This window comes from Dendropsophus ebraccatus, chromosome 5, assembly GCF_027789765.1.
Source record: "Dendropsophus ebraccatus isolate aDenEbr1 chromosome 5, aDenEbr1.pat, whole genome shotgun sequence".
Taxonomy (NCBI): domain Eukaryota; kingdom Metazoa; phylum Chordata; class Amphibia; order Anura; family Hylidae; genus Dendropsophus; species Dendropsophus ebraccatus.
This window is the reverse complement of record NC_091458.1, coordinates 35,835,443-35,851,633: the sequence shown is the minus strand read 5'-3', so window position 1 is coordinate 35,851,633 and position 16,191 is coordinate 35,835,443. Positions and strand designations below refer to the sequence as shown.

Here is a 16,191-nt window from a genome sequence, read left to right as displayed (position 1 = left end):
GCTTCCTGTTCTGAGCTGCGTCTTGAGATGTGATGTCTCAAGGCAGCACAGCCATTCAGTGGTCGTAGTGGGGTCCTGCTTCAGCCGCTGAATGGCTGAGCTGCGGCTTGAGACATCACATCTCAAGCCGCAGCTCAGACCAGGAAGCGGCAGCGGGACGGAAGAACGGGGTGGCACGATCCGGGACCCGGCGCTGGAACTGGGGAGGTAAGTGACTGGCGGCCTCTATATCCACCCCCTCCTCGGCCATACACTAAAAATAACCCCAGCCCGGAGTAAGCCAATAGCAATCTAGAATAAATGGCTAGCTGTTATATCTGAAATTGAAAGGCAGAGAGGTGACTGCATATACAACCATATAAACCACATCTGAAAAACAGCTATCTGACAAGCATTATTTCTTCTTTGTACAATTTCCAGGGCACTGACCACAGACTAGCACCTTACTGAATGTATTTCACCGCAGCCACATTTACAGCAAGTTAAGTATCTGTCCTTCTTGCTAATCAATACCACATCACTGACAAGTCTCCATCATGGCCATGTAAGACTCTCAGGAGACGAATTAAGCTCTTATACTGAATGGGAAATTAAATATCTAGCAGAGTTTAATCATCTCGCCTCTGTGTCATGAATGTAAGTGTCTTGGATAGTTAGAAGCTGATCGTATTGTCAGAGTAGAATTAATCTCATCAGTATGTGTGTTATAGATCAACTCAGGGACCTCTTTTCTTATACACCAACCAAAATCTAATATTGCCCCCCCCCCCCCCCCCCCATGGTACAGAAACAGCTCTGACCCATTGCACATCGAGACTTGGACTCCACATGATCCAGTGTTACAAAAACATGGCCACTTTCTTCCAGAGACAGCACCACTCTTGTCTCCAGGGTGCAGGTTTTGCAACTCAGTTTCATTGAAGTGAATGGAGCTTAATTGCAAACCACATCTGAACTGGAGACCACAAAAAAGCTGTCGCTGGAAGAAAGCGGACATGTTTTTCTAATGCTGGATATGCCCTTTAATTCCTTTTGTACCTATATACCTGTTTTACAGTCCCAACATATCAGCTTTCAGACTTGGACAGGAGCCATTGTCATTAGATATCATTATTTACATCTACTGTCAGTAGTTTTAGGCTATGTGGACACACTGTGAAATACATAATAATACGCTCCATTAAAGACAATAGAAACTAGGCAGGCAGTGCACAGACCATATAGAATAACGTCCATAATTTATTACGACCGTCCACATGCTTAGTATTTATGACCATCTTTTTTTTTTTTTTAAAAAAAGGCAGTTTTTTTTTTCTCTCCATTTTTTTTCGCTCAAAATTACATCTGTACTATGAGTATTTTACTGTGTGTGCACATAGCCTCAATGTTACGGATGATTAGTGTATGCATTTATCCATGACAGCATTGTGCTCCATATAGAAGTATCTGTTTATTCCCCGGCTGCTATTTCTGCCATGTATATAAATCAATATAATCCTTTCAGAGAGGTCAGTAAACCATTCAATTTACATGTTCTGTCTTTGTTGATCAGATGAAGGTTAACACGGTGACCTTATTCCTTTTCACTTTCTGGGGAAGGAGCCGCTTGCATTAATCACTTTTAGTGCGGCTCTTTATAGAGATGGAGGGACGTGTGACATCAGACGGCCGTCATGGGCCGATAGCATCATCTTAGAATTTCGGTCACTTTGATGTGCGTCTTACATGTGTTTCTTCTGGTTCGATATGCTTTGGATTTTATAAAACATTAACACTGTTGCATTCATTTTATTCCTCCGCTGTATCTAAAATTTATGTGGGTATTAACCAGCATCAAAGCAGATGACTACTGGGGGGAAAAAAATTATGGCGCCTACAGGATTTATGCACCATTGGTTTTTTTTTTCTTTATTGTTTAGATTTACCTAAAATACAGATGAGTCAAAGACTACAGATTGGGGGACTACAGATTGGTGTAAAGTGAAACTGGCTCAGTTGCCCCTAGCAACCAATCAGCTTCCACCTTTCATTTTCCAAAGAGTCTGTGAGGAATGAAAGGTGGAATCTGATTGGTTGCTAGGGGCAACTGAGCCAGTTTCACTTAACACCATGTTTGATAAATTTCCCCTATAAATTCCCTGCTGTTTTGTGGCTACAACGCCTGTGAAGAGTTATGTGTCTCCATGGTTACAGATTGCACCTAGTGTGATCATACAATCTGCTGTTAGGGTATGTGCACACTACAGAATCTCGGCGGAGACTTCAAGTGGATGGCGCCTGGCGGCCTCCACTTGAAGTTCCGCCCGTTCCATAGACTCCATGATATTTGCCGGCAAATTCTGCCGTCCGCCCAAAGAATTGACATTTCAGATGGCGGAATCCACCAGCAAATATCATTGAGTCTATGGAACGGGCAGAACTTCAAGCAGAGGCTGCCTGGCAGAATCCGCTTGATGTCTCCGCCGAAATTACGCAGTGTGCACATACCCTAACTCACTTCCATCAGCGACCTACCTGTTGCTTACATACAGCAAGTAGAAGAGAGAGATGGTAGAGAGTAGTGCCAGGTAGTAGTGCCTATACACCTTTAATAATTGACAGATGAAAGATCATCCCATCAGTTATTTCTCCTGTCCTTTCCCCATCCTCCCCAAACACAGGAACATTTGGCCCGGTCGAGCGTTCCTGTGTTTTCTATAGGAAGCAGAGGGTTTATCTGCAGTCAGAGAGCTCTCACTGTGGCTTATCTCTACGAGACCAAAAGGGTCAGTCAGTAATTTTCGACCGACATGATGTCAGTGGATGGTCAGTAGTATTTCAGTGCTCATTTTGGCAAGCATAGCTGCTGCAGTGCACATGCCATTGTTTTAAAAGGGCTGTATGATGATGAAACCTATTTTCAGTTGTCAAATAAATAAACAAAAATCTTTTACGCTTTCCATTTGCCTTTGATGCAAAGTGTCTGCTTTGTTGACTTTAGCCCAATGTCCAGTCTGGTGTACAATCTATAACAGGCTTCCTGTGTACAGGACACTGTAGTCAACTCAATAAGAGGTTATAGTAAAGGAGGTTGTAGTGGGAGGGAGATAGAGTAGGCTGAATTCCCAGCTAGAGTGTACACAGGAACAGGAAGTCCATTACAGGATGCATATTGGACAGAAAGTTGGCAGTTTCTATTAAGAGCAGAAGCATAAAAGACCATAGTAAGGTAGTAAGATAACCTTGTTTACCAATATATGTCAATTTAGTAGTCAAATTCATCATTAGACAACTGTTTTAAATGCGAATATGCGTTGCAGTTCACTCTGCAGATTTGGTGCATATAGTTTTTAACTATACAATTACAATGCGTCGGAGTAAGTTTTATGTTACCTTTTGCAAGTATATATCGCTTGGGACTAAGAATTGGAGATGCAGGATGAAGACTATCCCATTGAAACAAGAAAAGTCTATATCCAAAATGTCAAAACGCACTGTAGAAATCTGAGGCTACCCTCTGAATTTCTGCATTGTATTGAGGGAGAACTATGTTGTGTGTAGTTTAGCAAAGCTGCAGATAACTGAGAGGGAGATATAAAAAATGATACTGGTCTTTTAGCTAATGACTGTTTGCAAAGTTATAAAATTATGTTTTACTTCTAAGCTCAGAAAAACAGAGAAGGCCAGCAGCATGCATAACTAATGTACAAGGCTCAGAGCTGCAATTCAAGCTAGGAAGGTGTTTGAAAGATGAGGTGTGCAGGCTTCAGTTTACTTATCTTGAGCTTGGAAGTAAAACATGATTTTATAACTTTGCAAACAGAAATCAGCTAAGAGACAGGTATTATTGGTTTTAACTCCCTAACAGCTATCTGCCCATGTTTGCAACCTGATCATGATATACAGCTGACAGATTCAGAGTTGATGAGGCATGGACCAAGACTTTGATCTTGTCTTAGTACCTACATCATGTGTGGCCTGGGTGCCCTTTAATTTGTTCATATACCTTTGGAAGAAAAACTCATTGATATAAATAATTTCCTAACAATTGACACCCTCTGCCAGTATCTAAACTATTAGTTCCTCGCTGTCACCCTGGGGACTTATCCCTTAGGGAATGATGTAATCCAGACTTAATGAGCCATTAAACAATGCCATTGAGAAAATACCGACTTGTAGACGCTGATCCCAGTAGAATAAAATGAATAACAAAATGAAAGGGAAAAATATCTTCAAACCATAACTGGAAGCATTGGATTAGAGAGACGGCGCTGCCTTAAAAACCAAACACTCTATTCCCACTTGAGCTACTTTTAGCACATTGCTATCAAGTTAACTCCTTCAGCGCTTGAAGTATCTGATTCCAGCAGGAAGTCTACGCTATATGAAGTATACATTGATATAAATACCTACAGGGGTTTCTCGGGGCTGAAACACTAAGAGCCCTTTTACACGGAGCGTTCATTTGGCAGATTACCACTTCATGTAATAAAGACAATCATCAGCTGATTGTGTCTTTTGGTTCTGACCTAAAATCATTGGCCTCTGACCACGCATTGTGTAATAGCGTCACTGATGACCGTGTGAAGAAAATAATAGTATATCACAAAAGTACATTCATTACCTGGTGCAATTTCAAAGGCCGTCTCTGAAATGAGAGGCTGTTCAGCCAATGAGTGGCTGGGATGGGACTGCCGCGGACAGTCATTGGCTGAGCAGCCTGTCACTTCAGAGACCGGCTCTGAAGTTGCATCGGTGGCTACAGGGAGCGTGGAGAAGGCAGAAAGACACTGGGGAGTGTGGAGAGGTAATGTATATACTTTATTATTTTACACTTTTAAAGCAAGGGCTGCACGGACATCGCTAACAATAAATGTATATATATATATATATATATATATATATATATATATATATATATACATACACAGCTCTTGCTGCACAATTATAGGGCCATGTAATAGGCTCAGTAAACAAGTGCCAAAGAGCTCTTGTTTACATTAAAGGAGAAGTACATAAAATTTTTTAAATTAAAGTATTGTATTGCCCCCCAAAAGTTAAACATATCACCAATATACACTTATTACAGGAAATGCACATAAAGTGCTTTTTTCCCTGCACTTACTACTGCATCAAGGCTTCACTTCCTGGATAACATGGTGATGTCACTGCCTGGATAACATGGTGATGTCACTGCCTGGATAACATGGTGATGTCACTTCCTGGATAACATGGTGATGTCACGACCCGACTCCCAGAGCTGTGCGGGCTGTGGCTGCTGGAGAGGATGATGGCAGAGGGATGCTCAGTGTCCCTCCAGTGTCCTGTGTCCCTCAGTGTCCCCCTGCCATCATCCTCTCCAGCAGCCACAGCCCGCACAGCTCTGGGAGTCGGGTCGTGACATCACCATGTTATCCAGGAAGTGACATCACCATGTTATCCAGGCAGTGACATCATCATGTTATCCAGGCAGTGACATCACCATGTTATCCAGGAAGTGAAGCCTTGATGCAGTAGTAAGTGCAGGGAAAAAAGCTCTTTATAAGTATTTCCCGTAATAAGTGTATATTGGTGATTTGTATAACTTTAGGGGGGCAATACAATACTTTAATAAAAATGTTTGCCGTACTTCTTCTTTAATACGGCCGTGTAATACGGCCTTAAGGACCAATCCCAACGTTCTACAGAGCTGTACCCCTCTGATGTTTATCTAGGAATTAGGCCCATCTGTACTTTATACTGAATAACATCCTCCGACAGTAGATATCGGCAAACAGAAAGATTGGACATGTTGGGTTTTTGCCCTTGGGGGAAATTATCAGTTAACAATATGTACGTTCTCCATGTGGATGGGAGTATGGAGATAGATGGCTGTCAGGTTATCAAGTATACCGATGACCGATATCTTTATAAAGGTTCCCATCACAATTTTGCAATCCAGGCCACTTATGGGTTGGCAAATTATATGCTAAAATATACAGGCATAGATGGGCACAGTAACCATTGACTTTTATTGCCTGAACATAGTCAACTAGTGACTACATTAGGTTAATTTCCAAAAAATATACATCTATGAACTCTAATTATACACAAGAATTCCACCGAACATGCGCTACCTTTTTTCAGTAAAATACTGGCGCTATGTCCACTTAACCAAATTTTAGTCCATAATAAGACATTGTACACAGAGAAAAGGACTAAATCTAATAGCAAAAATCTTTATTCATAAATCACAAAACTCATAATCAAAAACATTTAAAATTACATAACATGGTGTATTATGGCCTTCCAGTTAAACTGACATGGTGGGGTAAGTGTCATAGGCAACAGCAGAAAACTACACCTATAAATAATCAGTGCAGTACCAACACAAATCACTACAAGGGAGGTTTTAAGTCCAAGTCCAAGCTTCCCACAATGAGGAGTATCCGCCCAAATACCACTCAAGAAGAACCTCTAACCCTGCAAGCCTGTAAACATATCACCACTCACCCATGTCAGCGTCTCCCCAACGTACGTTTACATTTCGCGCTTCCTCAGGGGCCTTGTAGTGATTTGTGTTGGTACTGCACTGATTATTTATAGGTGTAGTTTTCTGCTGTTGCCTATGACACTTACCCCACCATGTCAGTTTAACTGGAAGGCCATAATACACCATGTTATGTAATTTTAAATGTTTTTGATTATGAGTTTTGTGATTTATGAATCTATGAACTCTAACTAAAAAGCATGGTGGGCTGCATTTTTGCACCTGAATCAATACATGTATATGTACTATTAGGGATGGTCCGAACCTGGTTCGGACGGGGTTCGTACGAACCCGAACCCTCCACAATGATTACCGCTGTCTGCCCGCTCCGTGCAGCGGGCGGATCCAGTGGGAGGAACGCCTGGAAAACTGGGATACAGCCATAGCCATAGGCTGTATCCCAGTTTTCCAGGCGGTCCTCCCGCTGTATCCGCCCGCTGCACAGAGCGGGCAGACAGCGGGAATCCGATGCCGAGCGTTCGGGTTCAGCTGAACTCGAAACTCGGCGGGTTCGGACCATCCCTATGTACTATGTGTGTAAGCTCCGTAAGGGATCCCATAGACAGAGACGTATATTTTAGTAATAATCACGGCCGGGTGAACATAACCTAACACTGTACCTGCCACTTTATTCTATTTGGGCCCAGCTTTTGAACAGTGGTGGATTATAATGTAGGCAGTTTGAGCAGCTAATCAGAGTTAGAGGCTCCTGGGGGGCCCACAGCTGTCCAAACCACACAAACCAAACAAAAAACAACTTACCGCTAACAGGCTCCCCCATTGCTGCAGCTCCAGTAGAGCAACAGCAATGGGGAAGCATGTTGGAGGTGAGTTGTGCTTTGTTTTTTTTCCTTCTTTATTTACATAATGGGGACCATCCGATTTAGGAGAGCTTCAAAGGGGGGACATCTGCGGAAGGAGAGATGACCTATACAGTGGGCCATCTAATAAAGGGGGATCTACACAGGGGGCCATCTACTATAAGGGGAGTATACAGGGGGCATCTACTGTAGGGGGACTACACTATGTAGGGGGACATTATTTGAAGAAAAGACTTTTATTCCAGAGGTAGCAGAGTCAAAGTGAAACAGCACAGGTACACTGATGCGAGTTAGCTCATTGCTCTGAGGTTCCGCATCAGTGTGCCTGCTCACAGGGTTGGGGAAGGCCCAAAGTGGGTGGACAGCCCAGGGCCCAGGGTACATTTAATCCGCCACTGCTCTTGAGATAACTCTGTCAGCTGTAAAAATCTCTTTAATGTTAATGGAAGCTATGCCTGCCCATGCACATATACATTAGCCTCCCATTTTGACACTTTGCAAATACAAACGTGCCATTGATAGCACAATCTTGACATGAAAAATACATTAAAGGGGTACTCCAGAGGAAAAAAAATAGTTTTCAAATAAGCTGGTACCAGAAAGTTATACAGATAGGTAAATTACTTCTATTTAAAAAAAAAACAAAAAAAAAACTCAAGTACTTATCTGCTGCTGTACGTCCTGCAGTAAGTGGTGTACTATTTCCAGACCGACATACTGCTCTCTTCTGTCACCTCTGTCTGTGCCAGGTAACAAATCCAAGTAGAAAACCTGGACAATTCCTGACACAAACAGAGGTGGCAGCAGAGAGCACTGTGTCAGACTGAAAAGAATACACCAATTCCTGCAGGGCATACAGCAGCTGATAAGTACTGGGATACAACCTATTAGAGTCTTATTGCTCCTGACAGGAGACATTGGAGGACAGTCGAGCACAGATGTTAGATTGTTGGAAGAACTTTTGATTCTCTCAAAAAAAAAAATCTGATGTCTAAAGCCATGTGATCTCTGTATGGGCTGCCTATTAAACAACCATATAGTCATTTTGTAAATCGGTAAAGTCATTTTAAAAAATTGCTTATCTGCAGAAGAAGGATCCTTGTGTAATCAGGTAATTCCACTCTAACGTAGGTCCTGAAATCCCATTGATTATTATATCCCCCCACCGAATAGCGATGGACACAGCTTACACAAGTACTGGGAGATTTACTTCTCCAGCAAGCTGTAAAAGTGGAATTTGATGTTATGTAATCAGCTGGGATACAATTTTCTTGACATCTGGCACTTGGATGATTCAAGATTAATGGGGAACTGCCAGCATCAGCGAAAATCTATAGCGGAAAGCTGTGTTAGTGTGTGTGGGAGGAAAGATGATGTGAGCAGACAAAGAAGAAGAAGAAGGAGTAAAGGTGGCACAGATCAAGGGACGACACCGAGCACCTAAGTGACACTAAAATTACAGCTTTTCCATTTTAAAAATGGCATAAAATGAAATTTTTTTTAATCCTTGTACTTTCTTCCTGTTCTCTTTATTATGTGAAATACCTATGTGCCATAAGGTGATAGAGTCAGGATAATTGGGAATAATGGACAGAGATCATGGGAAAACATTAAAGGGGTTATCCAGACTTAGAAAACATCATGGGCGCTTTCTTCCACAACCAGCACCACTCCTGTCCTCAGCTTGGGTGTGGGGTTTTGCAATTTAGTTCCATTGAAGTGAATGGGGCTGAACTGCAATACCACACACAAGCTGAGGACAGGGGTGGCACTGTGCTTTTTCTAATTATGGATAAACCCATTAAAGTGTCACTGTTGTTTAATTATTATTATTTATTTATTTTTTGCAGAAATCAATAGTACAGGCGATTTTAAGAAACTTTGTAATTGGGTTTATTAGCCATAAAAGCATTTTTATCATGAAAAAGCAGTTTGAAGCTCTTTCCCCCTGTCTTCATTGTTTTCTATGGAGAGGGGAGGGGTGGAGGGAGATGAGGCACCAAAACAAGAGCCACAGCTCTTTTACTATTCCACCTACTGGGCTGGTTGGGGCGTCATTTTTTTGCCACAATCTCTAGTATTTTTAGTATCATATTTGTGATTATTTCTTTAATATTTGTCTATTTATTATTTTTTTTTCTGATAAATAATGTGACACAAAATCTGCAACCCTGGTATTTTTTTCCTCTTTTCATTTATGCCGTTCACCATATAGGAATAGTATTGTTATATCCTAATAGATTGTACAATTGTGCACGCTATGATATATAAAATGGTTATTTATTTATTTTTACATGTTTCATTTGTATAATGAAAAAGGGGGTGATTTAAACTTCTGTTGGGGGAGGGGCTGCATCATTTTTTTAAACTTTTTTTATGTTCCCCTAGGGAACTATTACATGCAACCATTAGATTGCTAACACTGGTCAATGCTGTGCCATTGCATAGCATTGACCAGTACAATCTGCAATATTCCCATAGAGTCTGCCTGAGGAAGACTCTATGAGATGATCACCAAGCTGCCTGCATAAAAGTAAGTATTAGACCTCCGTCAATCTGGGAAAAGATTGGGACCCCCGCAGTCACTGACGCTTAAACACTACATTTAAGGGATTCATGGCGGGCAGCATCATTAATGGTGAGATCCTGGTTACTCATAGCAGCCAATGTATACACTACAGCCATGGTTCCATATACTGCTATTCAATGAAACAATGCTGGTAAACTAAGGTTGTTGTTGCACTCTGCAACAATGGCCAAGAAAACTGTGTGAACATGGCCTTATAATGGTTTTGGGAATGGGTTTTCTAAACAAGACAACCCCTTTAAATCTTATTACTCGTATAGTGATGCCTTTGAGGACATTGCCTAGCTTTATTTAATGACCCTCATTTTCAATATGAGAAACCTTGAAGAGATCACGGCACATTATGCCTTTGTCTGTTTAGACAATCCCAGAATCCTTTGCACGCTGCTTATTCTGAAACAGTGTTATTGAGGCGTCTGGGACATACTGACAACAGGGTGCATTTGGAATATAAATAAGCCCCAGAGCCCGTGCCGTTCATCCAGCATGCTGAGTGTAATTGTGACTTTGTAACCGGTGACCTTGATATTGAGGAGAAAAATCATTATTCATGTTGTATGTGCGCGCTATCAGTATGTGGAATGCAACAAGTGACCTTGGGCTGCAGACGTAAACTGTTATTAATGTATAGTCTGACCAGTCACCATAGGAACACACTTCACCCAAATCAAAAGATGCAAAAGGAAATGTCATTTTTAAAATTCCAGCGTTGTTCTAAGCGCCATTGAATGGTTCATGGACATTTTTTTTTCTCTTTTAAATTTCAATGCACTATTGAATGGCATAAAGATATTGTAATTGAATTCAAAAGTACAGCAAGTAACAAAAAGGGCATTGTCTGAGTGTCTGAGCCGGTCCTAACCCACTGATACAGCAACACCTTGCTTCATTAAATGTGTCGGGCATATGGGTTAGGCTCATGTCCCAGTTAAAACCTGATCAATGATAGATAATCAATTGGACAGCAAAAAAATCCTCATCTCCTGGGTTCCCTTATTGATCAGTTTCATTTTATTTTATTTTTTTTTTGCCAAGGAGATACTTTAAACCTAAGAAAACATACTCACCTGCCCGCTTCCCTGCAGCTGCGGTTCTAACAGCTCCCAGTCCCTGTTCCCCACTTCTTCTTGCTTCCTTTGATGCAATTACTGATTGAGGTGGGTCAGTTCTAAGGTAGGGATTGGCTGGGTGGGCATTTCCTGTAGGGAAACTTGTTAGAGGTAGCAGGAAGAACAGGACACATTACCAGGAGCTATCAAGATGTCAGCCATGGGAGCAGGGAACAGGTGAGTATGTCTTCTTTTATGTTTAAATCACTCTAATATTATTTTACTGACTAAAGCCAGATGCTGAAACATGTTCTTTTTTTCTGATCAGTTTCTTTTTTTATTTTATTAATTATTTAATTTTTCTTGTGCATTTTTACAGGGGCAGCCATTTGACGACTGAGCTGTTTATAAGAGCCTTTAGTTATATGCTTTACAGCAAGCCCTATTGAAATAGATAACAATAGACAGGACCTGAGGAATGAGAAATAACTGAGTATACTCTGTGACATTTCAAGGGCTATTTTCTTATTCTAGTGATGTCTATCTACTGTTGTCACATGATGCTGTAATGCTGTACAGAGCACTTTACAGCAGACTCCTCCTTATCACCACAGACACAACAGGAAGTCTCAGCTCATGTTTTAGACTTAGTATTAAGATTGAAGACAGCAAGATTTTAGGAATATTTTATAATATAGATAATAAGATAGAAAATATATAAATAATAAATATGTTTATCATAAAAATTTTATTTAAACAATAGGTCAGTTTTCTGATTATACAATGCCTTTAATAAATACAACCCTAAAGCTTTTAAATGTTTTTAGAATTCCAAGTTGTGTGATTCCTAACAGAGACAGGGAGTAGGGATGGTCCGAACCTGCCGAGGTTCGGGTTCGTATGAACCCGAACGCCCGGCAGCAGATTCCCGCTGTCTGCCCGCTCCGTGGTAGCGGGCGGATCCAGCGGGAGTAACGCCCTGAAAACTGGGATACAGCCTATGGCTATGGCTGTATCCCAGTTTTCCAGGCGGTCCTCCCGCTGGATCCGCCCGCTTCACGCAGCGGGCAGACAGCGGGAATCATTACCGAGGGTTCGGGTTCGTGCGAACCCGAACCGAACTCGGTTCGGACCATCCCTAACAGGGAGCTTTGGCTGTCCAGGCAGGTTGGGAGTTACAGTTTTGCAATAGCTGGAGAGCCAAGGTTCCCTACCCCTGATTTAGATAGTCCTGACAGCCCCATTGGGGACAGAGGCCAATTTGATGACAAAATACCTGTACAATACTAAAGTATATGTTGGCGCTTTATTAATAATGGAATTATCCCTGATCATAGAGATAGCATATCCTAGCAATTTATCATCACTTTATAAAAAGGGAATACTCCTTTAAGGACATTTGTCTCCATAGCTCAAACAACAGACCATGCACGTCCAGCTATAACCCTTCCATGGCACATCTTCATTGAGTTACAACATGCAAGAATAATCCTATTTCTCATTGTGTGGATCTTTCTTACTTTATGCATTACTTGGGTTGCTTTAGCTGTTTTCCTTGTCAGTAATACTGATGCGGCGAGGCTTCTCTGATCCCCATTGAGTCGGGTCTCAGGGAATTAGTAATGTGCTGTTGTTATCCGATCTGCTTATAATTGATGGCTTACTAATGAAATAAAGAGAATTGAGGCACAGATTTAAATTGGATGGAATAATTAGTGTCCGTCCTGTGATTGGACCGGCCGATCACACTGTCACTAGTGGACTCTTTAGGTCTCCCAGAAACATTAACACATAGTAATACAGAAGAGCTGGGCCAGAGGTGATTATGGAATTACGGTAGAATCGCAGGGATCAGCAACCCCTTCATCCCTAGTGATATAAACACGAGTGACGTCTGAGAGGCAGCTAAGGCCGGTTCCTGCTTTATATGTCTTCTGCGTTGTGGGCTTCATGTTTTATTAAGTATTATGTAATACTATTTATATAGTGGCAAGATGTAGTGCTTTACAACTGGGGATGTTACACACGAGCAAAACAATAAGACAAACAAGACAGGGTCCTGTTCATAAGAATGGGCGTAGGGACTAGGTTTGATGACAATAATTTAGTTCCTTCTGTTGACATAGGATATATGCAGTACTGCTTTGTTGCATTACAACCTACAGTAAAAATGTCTTTTTGGGATTTTTTTTTTTTAACCATTTTATTTGCATAACGGGCTGACCGCTTTAAAAGTATGTTCACACTGAGGAATAGGCGGGGGTTTTCTGCTTGAAATGTCCTCTTCTTCATCTCTGGCAGAATAGGTGCGGAATTTGATCAGAGTTTGAGCGGAATGCGGACGGAAATTCAAACGGAATGAGAGTGGAAATTCAATTACTTCTATGGGATTTCTGTAGCGGAATCCGCCCAAAGAATTGACAAGTCAATTCTTTAGGCAGAAAGCAGATGCTCGGTGGAAAATTCAGCACATAAATTCCGCCATATGAACAACATAGTTAACATCCAATTAAACACAATGGGGAATTGCTATGTTAATATTTTACGGGCGGAATTTCAACCGTAATACGTGGGAAATTAGGCGCTAAATCCTCGTTGATTCCTCAGTGTGAACATACCCTTAAGGTGCAAACATATTTCAGAGGTACAAAACAAAGAATTTTTGTTTGTATAAGTATTCACCCCCTTCGTTAAAATAGTTTGTTGATGCTTTTGCTTTTGACTCTGTTAGCTTAGCACATCTAGACACTGGCATTATTGCCCTTTACTTCAGACAATAGTCCAGTTAGATGGGTTGTGTTACGGCACAATAGTCTTCAAGTCGTGTTATAGATTTGCATTAATTTTTTCTAGGCCATTCCAAAACATTTTAGTCCAGTATGGCTTCAGCCATGTGTGTCGGGCCATTGCCCTGCTGGAAAGTGAACCTTCATACCTGTTCCACATCTCTGGTAGAGTGAGGCAGGTGTTCCGCAAGAACTGCCTTGCATGTACTGCCATCTAGCTTTACTTCTATACATTCCTGCCCAATTTTCCAGTCCTTAACAATAAAAAGCATCCTCATAGCAATGATGCCACCACCACCAGGCCTCATTGGATTAATAGTGTTTGCAGAGGGGTGATAGGAAATATTGGGGTTACGCTACTAATTGATGTCATTGCAGAGGATGTAAGTCATGCCATGGGTCTGGCACTAGAGAGCCCTCGTAATCTACAGAAACGCTATGGAGTTTTGAGGCTTCCGTAATTCTTAATGCTATAAAAATCTCACTATGAAATGCTTTATTTGCATGATTCGAAATATAAAGGGGCTGATGATTTCCAAGGAGCACTAATTTTGACACCTCAAAAAGTCCCAAATGTTGAGCAATCATTGTCGGAGCTGAAATCGCTTTTGTTACAGTAGAGAGCAGGGCTGTGTTTGTTTGGTATTATAAGTTTATATTTAGTTTGACTGCTGTCGGGTATTGGGCTGGCAGGTTATTATTTTTGACAGACTGCTATGCTTTGTATTCCACTTAGGGACCCTGCATTTTGATGTCAAAGCTGTTTGGGGGACGTACTGATCAGCTAAGCATAGCATTTGTGTTAACAAGGAGCAACATTTACAAGAGCTGCACAAATGAGAACTGAATAATCACATTATAGCTAAAATATTACAGCTCTACAGCACAGACAGGAGAGGTCCTATATATGCAATATCATGCAGTATACAGTATGAGGCTATGTTCACACTACGTATATGTCCGGCCATAGTTCGTACGCGGCCGGACATGTGTGGCTGAAACTACGGCCCTGGGAAAAATAGACATGCGGCCGGATTGCGAACATGCGGGCGAACCGCGAACATACGCCCGTAGTACAGTTATGCTTCCCTAACTTGTTTCGAAGCGATCTGAAACAGGTCATTTACTTGGAAATCTTCGCCCAGCCCAATAAAACACACAGAACCTTTTGGATCTAAAAATCAAGTTCTATTTGGCTGAAATAAGTACTTCGTACGGGACCGCATGGAAATCCACAGCAGTGAGTTGGAACAGTTCCGGCCGCAAACAATGGTTCATTTTTCACGGCGCCGTATACGATCGGGACGTAAGCTCATACATAGTGTGCATTGTGCAGCCCGAATTCGTATACTTCCAAGCGTACGCATCAACCTCAAAACTACGGGCCTATATTTGCGGTTCGCACTACGGCCGGAAATATACGTAGTGTGAACATAGCCTAACAGTAAAGCACTATAGTACTGAATAGAGATGAGCGAAGCAGACAGAAATTCGGTCTAACTTGTTAAGATTTGCAAATCAAATCTTGACGAATTTTATTGAAACAGCCAAAACTATATTAGCTACAGTACTGGGACTATTGCAGAAGGGTGAATTTGTAAAAGCATGTTGATGTAAAAGTGTCATAAAATCACAACTAAAAAAATGTCAATCATCCAATTTCCGCCATTTTTCTCCTCTCTGTCCCTATATCACTCTGTTAGTCTCTCCCTGCTCTGCTGTAACTGCCTGCTGCCATCCTGCTCTCTCCTCCACACACAGCAGACTGGCCACCTCCGTTACCGAACCCCCTTATATAGAGGGTGAGGGGGAGGTGCTGACACCACAGAGGGGCCTGAAGCTGATTAGACAGGCGCTAGGGATTATGGTTAATCCCTTTCTCCCTTCCAGTGACACTCCAGACAGCATGTGCAGCCGCCATTTTGTTCTTGATACACTAGATGCGCTTCGCTCATCTCTAGGAGTGAACTACTGCGAAATATATCCAATAAGTATGACATAAAGAATTACAAACCCATATCAGAAAGACCAAAAAAGATGCCATTGGCAATAGGTCTGTGGATGGTACGAGGCTGGGACATGGAATAGGTGCTAGAGAAGGTGCTGGCTTTCTTGTCAGGGGCTTAATAGCACACACATCCTCAGGTACCTGTGCCCCCCTCTCTCTCCTGTGAGGCTTTCTGACTGTGTACATTAGGGGCCACTGCCCGGAATCTGCTTATCTGCTTAAAGGGGGTATCCAGTGCTACAAAAACATGGCCACTGTTCCCCTTACTGTTGTCTCCAGTTCAGGTGCAGTTTGCAATTAAGCTCCATTTACTTCAATGGAACCGAGTTTCAAAACCCCACCCAAACTGGAGACAACAGTAGGGGGAAAGTGGCCATGTTTTTGTAGCGCTGGATGACCCCTTTAATAACATATACATATAAGAGAGGGACG

At 41.8% G+C, this 16,191-nt stretch overlaps 1 protein-coding gene across 4 annotated transcripts in view; it reads left to right on the top strand.

Moving 5' to 3' along the window:
• LNX2 (ligand of numb-protein X 2) overlaps positions 1–16,191 on the top strand; it is a 145,496-nt gene that overhangs the window by 49,872 nt on the left and 79,433 nt on the right. The window contains exon 2 of one of the 4 annotated variants that reach the window (XM_069969863.1): positions 421–481. The exons of the other annotated variants lie outside the window; for them this stretch is intronic. The gene's annotated coding sequence lies outside the window, so the exon portion shown is untranslated. The remainder of the gene's footprint in view (positions 1–420; positions 482–16,191) is intronic. 4 annotated transcript variants of the gene reach the window in all.